At 44.3% G+C, this 17,104-nt stretch overlaps 1 pseudogene across 1 annotated transcript in view; it reads left to right on the top strand.

Moving 5' to 3' along the window:
- LOC144369715 (E3 ubiquitin-protein ligase RNF213-like) overlaps window positions 1-17,104 on the top strand; it is an 87,041-nt pseudogene that overhangs the window by 31,255 nt on the left and 38,682 nt on the right. The window contains exons 4-6 of the transcript XR_013429439.1: window positions 8,931-9,272; window positions 9,836-10,095; window positions 15,552-15,783. The product of XR_013429439.1 is annotated as an E3 ubiquitin-protein ligase RNF213-like (transcript). The remainder of the gene's footprint in view (window positions 1-8,930; window positions 9,273-9,835; window positions 10,096-15,551; window positions 15,784-17,104) is intronic.

Genomic DNA, 17,104 nt, shown 5'->3' with positions numbered 1-17,104 from the left:
GGCTGGGGTCTGGCAGAAATACACAATGGGCCATGGAATCAGGAGGGATGAGATGGGGGAGAGGAAAGTCCACATGGCTGAGGTGAACATTGTTCTAGTGGAATCACAGACTCTGGTGACTGAGAGGCACTCAGGGTTGAGTGTGACTGAACAGAAACTGAGGAAGTCATTAGGTCTGCTGAAGGAAGTGGAGGCCAGGAACAAAGGGTGCTTGCTCAAAGAAGTCAGGGAAGCCAAAGGAAGAAGGCAGTGGCCAAATCATCCTCCCCAGGCAGTACGTGATTGGTGGACTCCAGCTGACTCTGTTTGCACATCTCATCTGGGTCATCTCCTTTTAAGAGCTGGTGAAAGCTGCTGCCATGATGGAGCTTCCCTAGGTGGCTGGAAGAGATAGAGGCTCAGGCTGTAGCCAGGAGCAGATGAGGCCAGGAGGTATAGGAAGTGGGGCAGGGGTGGGCACCTGTGGTCATGGCCCCTCGCTACCACACACCCTGAGTTTTCAAAGCCCTTGTTCTCCCATATGTCAGAGCTTTAGTCAGATCCTGCCCCAACCAAGGCTGCCCCCTACCCCATGAGAGCTTTGTGTTGTTGGATCTTATCACAGGCAGCAGTAGGAAGGACACAGGGACTAGTGGAAAGGACTCACCTTTTTAGAAGTGAAAGCAAATCTTCAGTCTCTTCCACTTTCTTCCAGCAATCACTATAACCTGAAAATGGAGGCTGGGTTATTGTGGAGAAGGAAGGGTGAGTGGAGTGAGGCAGACTGGGAGAGGAGACTCTGGAGGGCCGGTGCCAGTGTTCAAGGCCACATGACAGGTGACAGGGATAGTAAGGCATATGCAGGGGCAGCACTTTTTCATTAACTTAAACTTCCACTATCTCCTGTTGTACTCCCTATGGGGAGAAAGTTTGGGCCATCTCAGAGATGAATCAGCCTTGGGGACATGAGAGCCTGTTCACATTTTGTCCAGGAAGTCCTACCACCATATCCAAATGAAGTTGAGGGGACAAATGGCAGTCAGTGTAGATAATATATCTGTCCCATCTGGAACATGGGGGCTTGTTGGAAAGGAAAGGAAATCAAATGGTCTTTCTCCCTCTTCTTCCCATGTTCATTTCCAGTGTTCCTCCACCTGTTGCTAAGGTAACCTGCCCCAGGAATTGTTCTTCCCTGCAGGGAGTTGTAGAAGTTGTCAATTGATGCCTCCTGGGCTGCTGCCTTCCTGCCTGGATCACTCCACCATTGAGTCTACCTCTGGGTCATGTATGCGGGATTGGAGAGGAGAGGCAAGATAAGGGGAGAAGGAAGTCATGAGAACAGAGGAATTCTAAAATATAAAATGAACAGGAACCCCACTTGTTTGTATACGCAGGTCTGGGACCCCTATTCTGCAGAGAAGTCTAAATAAAACTTGCTTTCTATGCCTGCCTTGGCATTTCTTGGGTGTTCAGCTTTCACCCATAGGAAAACAACTAGGCCATGATGGATTCTCCTCACTGGCAGGATCACAGACAGCATGGCTCTGATACTACCCATACCACCCTACTGGACATCACCCACCCCTGGCCCACTGTAGCTTCATTCTGGGCACAGAACTTGAGAAGTGTCTCTGATTTGATGATTTCCTTCCCAGGATCCTCCCTCTCAGGTCTGTACAAGTGACTTCCTCTGGAACGTGGCTCTGGTATCTTGGGAACAGGGGACAGCAAATCACCTCTGGAGTGGAAGGGCAAGGCCTTACCTTTCAAAATGCCACTCTTCTTCCTGTTCTTGCTTTGTCCCTTCTTCACCTTTGAGTGCTGGCAAACAAGAAAGAAAAAGAGACTAGGGCCTAGTTTTCCCTTCTGTTCTCCTAGACCAGCTGCAAACACTCCATGTTTCTGAGCAGCTTAACTTTCTACAGTTAGCTAGTAGAGACCCTTTTATTCAGAGACATTTTAAAAATGGCAATATTCTTTATTTTTCTTATTTGGAAAATGCAAAAAGGGTTTTCCATATAAACTACCCCATGCATGTCCTCAGTCACTGATCCTTGGCTCAGGAACAGGCTCATTTCTTCTTAGCTGCCAGGCAGGATTGTGCTCCCTGAGGCCAGAGGTGTCTCCAGCCATGATGGAGTCCCTCAGGGCTCGGCACAGCCTTCATATGAACCCAACACGGAGGAAAGCCTTGCTCCACAGACACCCTCCAGGAGAAGATGACAGATGGAGCAGTGCTCAGGGCCTGAACTTCTCCAGAGGTTCCCAGCTCTCTCAGGAGTGCAAACCTCAACCACTGAGTCATAGTGTGTGCTACACTCTGGGACCTGCAGCTCACCACATGGATGGTCTGAGAGCTTCAAATAGGAGAAGCCTTAGTGCACACTCTCTCCCTGCCCTGGCCTGCCTGTCCCAGAGTGATGCTCTGTTCTGTCCTGAGAATTTTTTTTAACTGTTCCTACTTATTTTAAAAAAAATCAAGAGTAGACAAAAGAGAATGTGGCTTTTCTGAGGTTTTTCTTACCTTCCTGAGTTTTCCCTTTTTCCTTGGTGGTGGGAAGAATGGATTACCCTGCAGGGCAATAAGAGGAGAAAGAGCCCCAGTCCACACACTGGGCAAAGGATCATATCCATTGCCCAGGTGGTGAAGCTGGAGTTCAGCCATGTGGCACTAACGCTATTCAGAGGAAAGAGGATATTCCATCATCTAAATCCCACTGTTCTGTTTGGACAAATGAGTCCTGAGAGTATGCTTCAGCAATGGGGAGTCTTACTCAGGCCTGTGTCACAGGGCTGTGCCCTCCAATCACAAAGGGATCCTGACAGCAGGGGAGGGACAGGAAGTGGAGGCAGCACTACACCCCTGCCTACCCTCTAGCCCAACATGTCCTCCACACTCAGCCTTATAGATCCTTCCTTCCAACTCCACCTGCTCACCCTGCCACAGGTGACCTTGTTTCTGCCTAGTACGCAGACATGACCTGCTTCTTTGTAGATCTGTTTAGCTCAGTAGATGTCACACTTTTGGAAAATTGGATCATTTCTAAAATTGCTATTTCACAGGGAACGTTACTCTCAGGTTCCCGCTCTCTGCAGCCAGCTTCCCACACAATAGTTCCTTGCCTTGCATCAACTCAGACACAGAACTGAGATCTTTTCTATACTTTTTTAGTTTTGTGAATTTTGAGTAAAAATATCTTCATGATTTTCTTCTAGTTAATTTTATTACCTTCAGCTAGAGAGTCTTGGAACAACAACAACAAATAACTAAATTAAATATACAATTATTAAAAATTCAGAAGAAGAGGTATAGAAAATGAAAAAATCCAAAGAATTTTTGGATGTTTCTAGTATATTTGATTCCAAAATCAATGTTTAATGGAGGAAAATATTTTTGAGAATTTCTGTAGAGACACAGACAGATGCACAAAAACAGATGCAAAATCAAGTATTTATATGTGATATGCATACCAAATATGCATCTGTGTGATGTGTGTAGTGATGGATTTTTTTTTTAATTTTACAAAGAGGAAGCATTGAACCCAGAGGCTCTGTGTTTTATCACATATTTGGTAAGTTTCCAGTCCTTATCTTACAAGGAGTTTTTCTTTCCCCTTCTCCCTCTTTTCTCTCTAAGTTTCTCCTTTTACATGTGCGGTAGCCGTGTTGATGAAAATGTCCAGGTCATGCAGATGGAAGGATCTCTGCTCTATGTTGTTGTGTTGCCTCTGCCCCTTTACTGTACACAGGTTGGCTATACTGATGTGAGTCTGTTTCCAGATAATATTTGCTAGTACTTCATGCATATTTTCTTATCTTCTTTCATGACAGATTTTAGTCGATAGATTTCTTGTAATCTTTGTCTGATTTTTTTTTTATTATTACATTAGTGCTAGTCTGATACAATGAGTTAGAAAGTAGCTCCTTTGTTTTTATCCTCTGGGAGAGATTTTAGAGAATTGATATAATTTATTTCTTAAATATTCATTAGGATTCACCAGGAACCTATCTTGAACTGGTGGGATGGCCTTATTGGTTCTGTGTCTTTGATAAGCTACAGTTCTATTCAGATTGAACATTTCTTTTTGTGTTAAATCTAGCATATTTGTCCTGCAAGAAATCAGTACATTTCATGTAGTATCTTGAATTTAAGAACATTGAGTTGTTTGTGGTATTCTTTTACTACTTTTTTAATGTCTATGGAATCTGTATTGATGCCACCCTTTTAATTTCTGATCTTCCTCATTTATATCTTTTTTTTTCTTGAATATATTGTCTAGAGGCTCATTGATTAAACTGATTTTAATTGACAAGTAATCACACAATCTTATAGGGCATAATGGGTCAAATGTAATGTTATGATATAGTATGTCAGGTCAATTAATATTTCCTACCCATTACTTCACATACTTATTACCTTTTTCTAAGAAAATTTAAACTCTATTTTTAGTAATTTTGAAATACACAATATTAAATATAGTCCCCAAATTAATCAGTTTTTCTCTGAACCTGACAAGAAAAACTTAGAGGAAGAAAAGTTTATTTTGGGTTCTGCCATCTCCTTCACTGGGCCAAAGGTGAAGTGCAAGAGCATGGCAGAGGAAAGCTGTTCATCTCATGGCAGGCAAGAAATATAGAGAACCAGGTGTGGTGGTACATACCTGTAATCCCAGAGGCTCCAGAGGCTGAGGCAGGAGGGCAGAAGGATTGCAAGTTCAAAGCCAACCTCAGCAACATAGCACGGCCCTAGCAATTTAGTGAGACCTTGTGTCAAAATAAACATAAAAGGAGGATTAGGATGTAGCTCAGTGGTTATGCACCCCGGGTTCAATCTCTGGTCCAAATAAAAGGGAGGGAGGGAGGGAGGGAGGGGGGGGGAGAGAGAGAGAGAGAGAGAGAGAGAGAGAGAGAGAGAGAGAGAGAAAATGAATGAATATGAATATGAATGAGAATAAGAATGAATGAACGAGAACATACATTGGAGCCTGACATAATGTTTCTTAGAGGGAGAAAGGGAAGGAGGGGGGAGGGAGGGAGGGAGGGGGAGAGAGAGAGAGAGAGAGAGAGAGAGAGAGAGAGAGAGAGAGAGAGAAAGAGAGAGAATGAGAAAATGAGAATGAGAACACACACTGGAGCCTGAATAATGTTTCTTAATGTTACATTATGCCCTCTAAAGACACACCTCTAGTGACCTACTTTCTCCCGCCACACCCACCTGTCTACAGTTAGCACTCAGTGGTTCATTCAAATTATTAGTTCATCTAAAGGAACAGTCTACCTATAAGGTTTTACAGATCTCATAATTGAGTCTTTTCACCTCTGAATATTCTGCATTACCTAACACATGTGATTTGGAGAGGACATCCAAACCATGATAATCACCATTCTTAAGTAGAGGACTTTATAAAAAGACTTCCTCACCCTTTGATTTTCTGCTGTTTAGTATAATATGTGTATATTTTTTATTTGTTTAGTTTTGCTTTGTATTTCCCTTGCTTGATGAGGGAAGGTGTTACTAGCCCTAGGATTAATCTCAATCCTTTAGTGAGTGTGGGCTCTTGAAAGGAGCTGCATCGGTTTCCCTCATTTTCCCCACTCTGATGGGACAAGATGTCTGGAGGCAGCTGTAGTTGGATGTTTTTCTCTCTCATATGGAAGAGCAGTGGGAGCTGGTGTTGAATGTGTCTTTTCTTTCAGGTGCAGGGCTAGAGCAGGCTTGAGTATGGTAGTTCCCTTATCTTGGGTCATTTAGGGTCTGGCGAAATTTCAGTAGGCTATTCTTTTGTAAAATAGTTTCTCCTAAGGTTGAAACTTCTCAAGAAGAACAGAATGCTTTGGTTGCCCTGTGAGATCTTGGTTGAGATCCTGGAGGTAAAACTCATGTAAGTATGAGGAGCCCTGGGTGACTGTGTCAGCCTTTCCACACTGAGTTTCCAGCTATTGTTCACTTCTAGTTTAGTACTGCTTCCCAAAGAAGCTTCTGCTCACAGGTTTCCACTCCAAGAAGTTAGGAATCTCTGAATGTGCCTTTCTGATTCTTTAATTTTAGGGAATAGGGAATTGTCCTGGGATCCAGTTTCTTTGACTTGTTGATTTTTCAATTTCTTATTTTTTTTTTAAAAGAGAGAGGAGAGGGGGAAGAGGGAGAGAGAGAGAGAGAGAGAGAGAGAGAGAGAGAGAGAGAGAGAGAGAGAGAGAGAATGTATTTATTTATTTATTTATTTTAATTCTCGGCGGACACGACATCTTTGTTTGTATGTGGTGCTGAGGATCGAACCCAGGCCGCACGCATGCCAGGCGAGCGCGCTACCGCTTGAGCCACATCCCCAGCCCCTGATTTTTCAATTTGTTTACCTTTTTTAAAATATGTTATGAGGACAGAGTGTTGATTTCTAAGATCCTTACATGATGAAGAACTCGAAAAAGGATCCCCCTAACCTGATTCGTGCATTGTTTATTCCATCTTCCACTATGGCCCTGATCATCTTAGGCACATCCGGCCCATATGAGGGAATTGTAGTAGACAGCTACACTGATGACCCCCCAGTGAATCACATCTCCCAGTAAATGCCCACACCCTGTGTGGTTCCTTGTTTCAGTGACTTCAGGCTTGGCCATATGATTTGCTTTGGGAAATGGGCCTTTATTGAGTTAATGTAGGAGAGGCTAGAAAAGAGCTTACATGTTGGGCTTGCTTTCTTAGAAACTGCTTTTGTTTGTGGAAGCTCATTCTGACCCCATGGAGAATGAGTGGTCCTCAGGTCCAATTAATTACACACTCATATTGACATTACTTGTGACTCTGAAAGTTGGTAAGCTTTCTACCCTATGGGAAAGGTTTTGCTTTAAAATTTCTTGATTCTGATTTTACTTTATAAAATACCATCTGAAGTGTAGGCAGCTAGTGCTTGTATGGAATAGGAAAAAAAAGCATCATTAAAAAGTCTAGGGGTGGGGCAGAAAAGGGAGTTCAGAGAAAATGACAATTACTATTTTTATAAAAGAAAAGAATTAACTTCTGAAACTCACTGAATGCAACCATCTTAAATACTATCAAATTAACATTAAATATTTTTTCTTGAGCTCTTTGAAAGCATATCATAATTGGGGTGTTATTGTACCAGGCCTGCCTGGGCACCCAGGCAGGTCCTCAGCTCCCCCCAGGGCCTAGGATTTTTTTAAAAAAATGTTTTCTGGGTTGACATCAAGCACCTGGGCTCCAGAGGACCCCCTGCCTCATCCTCTTGAGTGGCTACAGGTGCACCAGGACACCTGACTATGCACGTAATTTTTAATAACAATAGTGTACTCTGAGGACTTCAGCTTTGAGGCAAGACTGGATTTCATCAGGTAATTCCACAAGCAAAGATGGAGTTTCTGCTCTGACAAGTCCCACAAAGTGTGGGGCTAGAGTAGGGTCAGGAGAAGCTCCAGAGGAGGCCATGCCTGAATTAGCATATGAACCCTGGCCAACTGTCACCTGGCAGGGACAGGGTAGAGCTGCGGTGGCAGGGCCAACCAATAGGTCAGCAGTGTGCACAGCGCATGCTTTCGGCCTCAGGAGTTCTGCTCAGCATCTGTTTTAATATTTCACTGCTACTTGTGTGTGTCTTCCTACACATAGGGCTTTTTTTGGTACCAGGGTTTGAAACCCAAGGGTGCTTTACTACTGAACCATATCCCCAGGCCTTTTTATTTTTTATTTTAAGATGGGATCTCCCTAAGTAACTTAGGGCCTCCTAAGTTGCTAAGACTGGCCTCGAACTTGCAGTCTTCCTGCTTCTGCCTCTGGACTCCATAGGATTACAGGCAGGCATCATTGTGCTCATCATTGTGTCTCTGTCCATCTTATAAGTTTCCAGTCTTTTTTTTTTTCTTTTCTCTCTTTCTTTCTTTTTTCTTTTTATTTTTTTTGACAGTGCTGGGGATGGAACCCAGGGCCTGTGCATGCTAGGCAGTGCTCTACCCTGAGCTAGATCCCCAGCTCTTTTATTTATTTTAAAATTTTAAATCAGGTTTTGCTAAGTTGCCCAGGCTACCCTCAAATTTTGATTCTCCCCCTTCAGCCACCTAAATTGCCTAGAGTACAGTCATGCACCATGGTGCTTGGCTAACCACTTTTGTTTTCTAATTATTTTACAGTTAACAGCACTGGGTTTTCTAGGTCTATAATTGTGTCTCTTGCAGGTGGATCTCAGAGCAGACTTGAATTCAGCCCTTTCCCTGTAGTGGGCACCTGCTAGTGGCTCTGTGTCTGCTGGGTAATCTGCACCATCCTCTTTGGGGTGGGGGTTGCTGTTCCCAGTATGTACCCTGAAGTCATTTATCAGAACAGGACTCAGTGGTTAGTAAGAGATGTAGTTTTAGTATAAATTTTTTTAGTGTAATTTTTAAAATTTATCTATGACAGAAGAATGCATTACAATTCTTATTACATATATAGAGAGCATGATTTTTTCATAACTCTGGCTATATACATAGTATATTCACAGCAATTTGTGTCTTCATACATGTACTTTGGATAGTAATGATCACCACATTGCACCATCATTAATTACCCCATGCCCCCTTCTTTTGTTATAAATGTTTAACCTGCATATGGTCATGTTTAAAGCTTTTACTAGGCTTGCTGAACTGCATTGCTAAGCAGAGACTTGGTTTTAAGCTCATCACTGTGGGTTTTCTAGGATTTCTGTCTCTAGAGGTATGGCCATGGTAGCTGATGGAGTGAGTTCTGATCACCTCAGTTTTTCAGAGTCCTCTTGTTTTCCTTCCTTCCTTTTATCCTCTGACTATGCTGCCCTAATTCTGTTTATTTTTTAGACAGGGCCTCCCTAAGTTGCTGAAACTGACCTCTAACTTGTGATTCTCCTGCTGGAGACTCCTAAGGCACTGGCATTACAGACATGTGCCACTGTGCCTGCTCCTCCCCTGTGTTTCTATCTTCCTAGGTGGTACCTTGGGTTGGTGAGTTTTGAGATCTTAAATGTGACTTTTAAGATCACATAGACTGGCATCAATATGATGACATAATTTGCATGAAGCCTCCTGGGACCTTCCAGAAATTTCAGAACCTCTTCACTAATAAGATGAAGAAGGAGCTGGTGAAGGAGAAGAAATTAGCAGCTGCAATCATGCTGGGCCGCATCTTTAGCAACCTCCAGACCTGGAACCTCGTCAACCTGCAGAACTTCTTCACCCAGTTCCGGCAGTTTTATTATGTTGTCCAAGAGCCTATGATTTATGAAGGGAAAGCACAGCCCTGGTACAGCCTGGGCCTCAGAGAGGAAGAGGTATCAGACTCCCCCCGGTTACAAGCAGCTCTGGTGTGGGTGGGCAGGGTCCCCTGACCTACTACAGGTAATGAGACCCTGTGACTGACTGGGGCAGCTGCAGAGGGGGCAGCAGGATCTTTCCACCCCTTCTTTTCCTGCTCCACCTCTTGGGAATCCCTCGCCCCCACATCCCTCCTCCTGATTGTACCTCTGAGCCTCACTTCCAGCACTGATCTTGAGTTCTTTCAAGGCCTAGGCAGAGTTGAAAGAAAGGGTGGAGCCCATCATTGCCCCTTCAGCCACACTGTGGCTTGGAGATAGAGATAGCACTCTTTCTGAGTTTGACATTGAGCTCTCAGGAGCATCCAGGGGTCTCCCAGACCCACCTCACTGCAGGGTTTGGGACTGATCATGTGCTTCTACTGTCCCAGAACCTCAGTGTACCTGGGAGTTGGGGAGGCGAGGGAAGTGGGGCCCTCCCCAGAACTCCCCTGCCTCAGGGCCTTGATCCACTGCCCAAGGGTTCTCCAGCCTCCAGGGCATGCACTCCATGGCTGTGCCTCTTTTTTCCCCTGCATCAGGTGAAGGAACACCTGTGGGAGTGTTTGAAAAAGCAGATTGAACCGTTTCTGGAAGGAAAGAGTGGGGATGCCCTGCCTGAAGGCTGGCCTGTGAAGAGCAGACTGAGGATGGGCCTGGTCCTCCTTTTCCTGGTGAAAAATGCCAGACTCTTCTTGTCGGATGGTGACTTGACCTTACTATGCTCCATCCTCTGCCTCAGCACCTGTTCTCCAGATGTTCTACACAGTGAACTCCACCACATCCTGGGCACATCTGAGAGGTATCCTAGTTGTTCCTTTTTTTTCTTGGTTAGAGGTTTCATAGCCATTTATCATGATTTTTATCTGGTTATAGAGATAAGTGCTTGTTAGAGAAAGTCTGAGCACACACCGGGGAAAAATAAAACCACAGTCATGTCACCACTTGCTCTTGTCACTTTCGTGGCATGTGTGTCATTGCTAGTTTTATTAAATTCTGTGTTCTCCTGAATACCCTGGCTTCAAAAAGCTTCAAAGGGCCAGGAACCATGGCAGCACTATCATCCCAGCAACTTGGGAGGCTGAGGCAGGAGGGTTGCTTGAGCCCAAGAGCTTACAGCCAGCCTGGGCAACTTAGTGGAACCCCATCTGGAAAAAATAAATGAGTAATACAAAGTACATGACAGAGTGTTCCTGGGGGCCCCTTCTCTGCCCACTCAGCAAGCCTTAGCACTGGGGCCCAGGCCTACCTACAGGTGTCACCTAGAAAAGCTGCAGAACTTACAGGGATGCTGTCCCTGCTGCTCCACCTGTGCTGGTAGCTCTGGAAGCACACTGCCCCTGTTGGGTTAGCCATGGACTTTTATGTGGTTGAGGAGACCTCTTCTGAGCTGCTGTGCTCAGATGATCAGGGTCTCTTCCGCTTCTGTTTGGATTGAGCTTGGGTAACATCAGGTGGCCTTTTCTGAGCTCTTAGCACCTGTGGGTTTCCTAAGTTTTAAAGACTCAAGTAGTTGCTGTGCCCTCTGTGAAAGGGTGACAGTGGTTAGGAAATCTACACACAGCTGTGTGAGGGTGTGAGAGAAGGAAGAAGCATCTATTTTTGTACCTGTGGGACACACACCACGTGTTGTTCCTTTTAAAAAGTGGCTTTGTAGCTGGGCACAGTGGCACATGCCTGTAATCCCTCAGATTCAGGAAGTTGAGACAGGAGGATCACAAGTTCAAGGATAGTGTCAGCAACTTAGAGAGGCCATGTCTCAAAATAAAAAAGGTTGGGGATGTAGCTTAGTGGTAGAGTGTCCCTGGGTTCAATCGCAGTTTTTTTTTTTTTTTTTTTTTTTTTTTAAGTTTGCTTTGTGTTTAGGTCTATCATCACTAGACTACCTGGTTCAAATCCTAGGCCCTGTGTGAATTTCTTGGCTGGAAACCGAGGGCCCCAATTCCTCAGCTGTGTGGTGTGGGTGGATATGACCCCAGTGGGAGTCTGTTGGGATTTGTGATGTCTTGGTGCACTGGGATCAATCCCAGTGCAGTGCCAGGTCACTTTTCCCTCTTGTCTCCCTGTGTTTCCCAGTCTGAAACTCGGTCTAGGTGTGCCACACCTTGGAATAATGATTCTTCTGAATGCAAGTAGCTTTCCTTTCCCTCCTGGGACATCAGACCACAGAGCAGGTCAGACACAGCCAACCACAGCTCACATTAGGTCTTGATTCCCTTCCAGATGGCAAGAGTACTTGGTCAACCTGTGCCAAAGGTGCATAAATGCAAGAGTTGTCAACTGGCTGGGCATCCTCCCTGTCCTGTACTACTGTATGCAGCTGGCCCCTCCAAGAAAGGTCTTTTTGAGCCAGCCTGAGGACATCTGGGCTGGCCTCAAGGGAATCTCCTTGTTTCAGTTTCAGGAAAAATGGCTAAATAAGTAAGTTGTAAAGCTGCATTTATATAAGCGCATCTTAGAATAATGATTCTTTAGCACTTTGCCACTGAGCTACATCCCCAGTCCTTTCTTAAATTTTCAATTTTTGAGACAGGTCTTGCTAAGTTGCCTGGCCTTGCCTGAACTTGTGATCCTCCTGTCTCTGTATCAACTGGGATCACAGGAATGGCCACTGCACTGGGCAGTCTTTCTCGTATAACTGTATTAATGTATGTTTACTCATTTGTGTGACAGACACTTAGCACCTCCGTGTGTCCCAGGACACAACTCCCAGTACTGCAAACCTTAGTTCATGGCCTCTTACCTTGCCTTTTGGCTGGAGTTGAGGGTGGTGAGTGTATTTTTGGTAGAGCTTAGAGCAAGATCCTCCTTTTGCTGACCTTAAGGCTCAGGCCAGAGAACTGCCTGGGAGAAGCAGAGGACTTCCACAATCTGCTTTCTGATTGTGAGAGTGGTGCGCTGCCCTGTGGGTGGGAGGCTCAGGCCTCATAGAGTGTGGAAGTCTTAGTGGGCAAGAGTACAGAGACAATGACCATGGGCTCACTGGGCCCTGCACTGTGTACAAGACAGTGGCCATCCAGTGGGGAGAGGGACTGAAAATTGGAAGTCACTGTTCCCGAGACATGGATGCATAGAGCTTGCTAAAATCTGGAGAGGGAGATAGGAACCAGTTGCTATGGATGCTCAGATTCTGGCTTCTGCCAGGTGTACTGTGGCCCTGTTGTCAAAGGATGGAAAGTTTCCATGAACTGAGTCTCACTAAAGCTACAGCAAAGCCCTGGCTCCTCTTCCTCATAACTCCTGACCTGAAAAGAAGCTGCTTCACAGGGAGGAATTAAGGGGTGAAACACATAGATGGCCCAGGTGGGGGGATTCAGGGAGGGTGTTTGGAACAACCATGAGGGGGTCGGGATTATGACTCAGCTGTAGAGCACTCGCCTAGCACATGTGAGGCCCTGGGTTTGATCCTCAGTATCACATAATAATAAGTAAATAAAATAAAGGTATTGGGTCTAACTACAACTAAAAAATAAATATATAAATATTTTTTTAAAAAAGAACAACTCTGAGGAGTATTGAAAAGGACCTTCAGAAAAAGTGGACAATCTGTCACAAACAGATGGGGAATTTCAGAAGATTAGTGGAAACCATAGGTATTAAGAAAATAGCTGAGTGGGAAGGCCACAGACAACACCTGGAGTGGGGATGGAGACTCTTCTTGATGGCTCAGCCTGGAGACAGCAGGGGGAAGGGGCCGAGAACCAGAGGACTGGGCAATAGAAATGTCATGCTCACACAGAGAAGTTGCAAATGGGAAAAGAAAAGAACAGAGATTCTGAGGTCTGTGGGGGAAAATCAGGTGAGTAAAGAGGAGAAAGAGGCCAGAGGAAAGAGGGAGGATCGTTCTTGATTTTCCCAGGACAGAGAGCACCATCTCACAGAGCCTGCAGTCTCCAGGCAGAACAGGGGCAGGCCATTCACATCTGGCACAGTCAAGGCTGCAGGGCACCAAAGAAAGACTTTCTCCAAGGCAGCTGGGGAAAAGACTCACTGAATCCAGGGGACTATGGAAGGGTGCATGGAGGAGGGAGAGATGGCATTGGTACAGGGTGCTCAGCCTTGGCATGGAGGCAGGCTCAGTCACATGCTGCAGTGCAGACCTGTGCTGAGGACATTGAGCTAAAACACCAAAGCAGACCTCAGAAGGACAATTACCATGTGATTCCACCCCTGAGGTCCCTAGCATCTTCATACTCAGAGAAAGAGTAGTGTGGCTTGCCAGGGGCTGGGGGAGGGGAGTTAGTCTCTAATGAGGATAGAGTTTCAGTTTTGCAAGATGAAAAAAGTTCTAGAGTTTGGTTGTGTGACAATGTGATGTCATTGACACATTGTACATACTGGAGAATGGCTGAAATGGTAAAATTCAGGTTGAGCGTACTATCATTTAAAAAAAATAACTTTTAAGCCAGGTAAGCCAGGTGTGGTGGCACAGTCCTGAAGCTCCAGAGACTCGGGAAACCAAGTCAAGTGGATCACAAGTTCAAGGCCAGCCTGAGCAACTTTAAATCTCAAAATAAGATTTAAGAAAGGGCCTTGGATGTGGCTCAGTTGTTCAGTGCACCTAGGTTCACTCCCCATTACAAAAAGAATCATAATAGCAATAATTAACTTTTAAAAACCACTATCTAAAGTAATTCTAGGAATGATTTCCTGAAGTTAGCACTGTTGTATCTTGGGGACCAGGCTATTCTGAGCGGTGGAGGCCATCCTGTGTACTGTAGGATGTCGAGCAGTGTGCCTGGCCCCCACCTGGAAGGTGCTGCTGGTCTTGCCCCCACCCCAGTTCCTAGAGGCATCTGTGTTTCCTGGTATTGCCAGGGCCCCCTGGTTGGTAGTGGGAACTTGAACACCCCTGCCCCCACTGAGAACTGTGCTTGAGCAGGAGAAAGTGGACTCAGAGATGCAAAACTCCAAGCTAAATAAATGATAAATTGGAATACTAAGCAACATGTAAAAGCTAGAACAGGGCTGGGGCAGGGGCTGGGGCTGGGGATTAGTGACAGAGCAGTTATCTAGCTTGGCTGGGGTCATGGGTCCCATCTTCAACACCATAATAAATAAAAGAGTCAGAGCAGGATTCACAGAGGAATGGAGAACAAAGGTTTAAAGTACGACTAACCCCCAGTGTGGAGAATCAAATCCAATCCCACACCAAGAGCCCAAGAGGAGGAGCAGGCAGATCCATACCTCTGTGGAGCAAATGGCAGGAGAATAAATATAGTATGGACATTGGGGAGAAAGCTGTAGATCAGCCAAATCCAGGTGGCCCCCAGGGGCTTCAGTGCCCTGCACGGCAGGCCACATGCCTTTTTCAGGTGTGCCTGTGGGCACATGCAACAAGACAGGCTTCATTCTGAGCTGGACCACTCTCAGTACCTTGAAGGTGCTGCAGTCCAAGGTTCCTAACCACAGCTGGCTCTCTGGAAAATCTTTACACGCCTGGATGTGTTAATGGCATGCTGCTTCTAAATAACCTCATCTTGGAGTGAGGAAAGGTTCTTCAGAGAAAACATGGAAAGCACAACCTACACAAGAAAAATTGTAGGGGTCTGGCTGCACTTGGTGGCAAAGGCCTGCCTAGCATGGGCAAGGCTCTGTGTTGCCTCCTCAACACCACACAAAAAAAATTTTTAAATCCAATTTAAGGGAAGAGTATAAAACTTAAAACTTAAAATAAATCTGAATTAAACATGAAAGCAGCTTTGTACTCATTTACACACACCAATAACTGCCATGTGTGGAATGCCCTGTCCCCTTGCCCTTCCTGTCCACTGGGAGCCAGGTGCCGTCTTTAGGGATGAAGGCAGTGAGCTCAATTATTCTCATCTCTTCTCTATTTTTGGAACCTTTTGAAATGAAAGCTAAATGGAAATTATTTTTATTTATTTGTTTTGTTGTTTGTTTATTTATTTATTGGTGTCAAGGATTGAAAATCAAGGGTGCTCAACTACTGAGCCACATCCCTAACTCCTTTTTAATTACTTTTTGAGACAAGCCTCACTAAGTTGCTGAGGGTAGCCTTGAACTTGTGATCCTCCTGCCTCAGCCTCCTGAGTTGCTGGGATCACAGGTGTGCCACACACTTGGCTATTTTTTCAGTTTTCATTTGATTCACTCTGTATGTCTGGTTCCACGATGTGTTGATATCATCTTTAAAATCTGAGCATTCTGGACCTTCCCAGCCTTGCATTTCCTTGTCTTGAGTCTGTTCAGTGATCTCACTGTTGCCCTGGTCTCTGTCCCGGTTTCTTCATTCAGGAATCAGTTTCTTGACTTCATGGAGAGCAGGAAGCAGTTGCTGTATGTGGATGAGTATCTCTTTCGATCCTGGTTCAGTTTGCTGCCTCTGGGAAGCCTGGTTCCCTATATGGAAAACTCAAATGAATACTTGAGTCTCATGCCTGCTCGGGTCCTGGACTGTTTTCTAGGGACTTACTACAGGTTGCAATGGCTTCAGAAGATCTCAAATATCTCAGAAGATCTCTTGGAGGTTTGTGGTTGGGAATTGGGTGTCAGGTCCTTGCTTAGTAAAAGCAGGTTACAAACTGAACATTGAATGCTTGTGGGTCTTCTGTCCTAAAGGGAAGTTGGGAGAAGTGCTGAGAAATAATCAGAGAATTGCTGAAATAAGAAGTCATTATTTCTTAGGGTTAAAGTTTGAATTCCCAGAGTAGATTCTAGTTTAGTAAATAGAGCACAAGACAACAGTAGGCATTTGTTATTTATGACTGTTAGAAGGTGCTGTTAATGTCACATGTTTCATAGTTGCTGTCTTTCCTTATTATACTTTTTGAGGTAAAGAAAATGGTATAAGGACTTGGGAATCAATTTAACAAAAGAGGTGAAAGACCTCAACAATGAAAACTACAAAACACTAAAAAAAGAAATTGAAGAAGACCTGAGAAGATGGAAAGATCTCCCATGCTCCTGGATAGGCAGAATTAATATTGTCAAAATGGCCATATTACCCAAAGCAGTATACAGATTGAATGCAATTCCAATTAAAATTCCTATGTCTCTCCTCATAGAAATAGAAGAAGCAATAATGAAATTTATTTGGAAAAATAAGCAACTCAGAATAGCCAAATCAATCCTTAGTAAGAAAAGTGAAGCAGGATGCATCACAATTCCAGACCTTAAACTATACTACAAAGCCATAGTAGCAAAAACAGCAGGATATTGACACCAAAATAGACATGTAGACCAATGGTACAGAATACAAGACATAGAGACAAACTCACATAAATATAGTTATCTCACACTAGACAAGGTGCCAAAAACATACATTGGAGAAGAGATAGCCTCTTCAACAAATGGTCTGGGGAAACTGGAAATCCATATGCAACAAAATGAAATTAAATCCCTATCTCTCACCATGCACAAAACTCAACTCAAAGTGGATCAAGAACCTAGGAATTAGACCAGAGACCATGTACCTAATAGAGGAAGGAGTAGGCCCAAATCTTCATCATGTCAGATTAGGCCCTGATTTCCTTAACAAGACCTCTAAAGCATAAATTATAAAATTAAGAATCAATAAATGGGATGGATTCAAATTAAAAAGCTTCTTCTCAGCAAAAGAAATAATTAGTAAGGTGAACAGAGCCTACGTTTTGGGAGCAAATTTTTGCCACATGCATGTCGGATAGAGCATGAATCTCCAGGATATGTAAAGAACTCAAAAAACTTAATACCAAAAATACAAACAACCTAATCAATAAATGAGCTGAATAGACACTTCTTAGAAGAAGATGTACAGTCGGTAATAAACAAATATATAAAAATTGTTCAACATCTCTAGTAATTAGAGA

The sequence above is a fragment of the Ictidomys tridecemlineatus genome, chromosome 13, assembly GCF_052094955.1.
Source record: "Ictidomys tridecemlineatus isolate mIctTri1 chromosome 13, mIctTri1.hap1, whole genome shotgun sequence".
Classification (NCBI taxonomy): domain Eukaryota; kingdom Metazoa; phylum Chordata; class Mammalia; order Rodentia; family Sciuridae; genus Ictidomys; species Ictidomys tridecemlineatus.
This window is presented reverse-complemented; position numbering and strand designations above follow the sequence as displayed.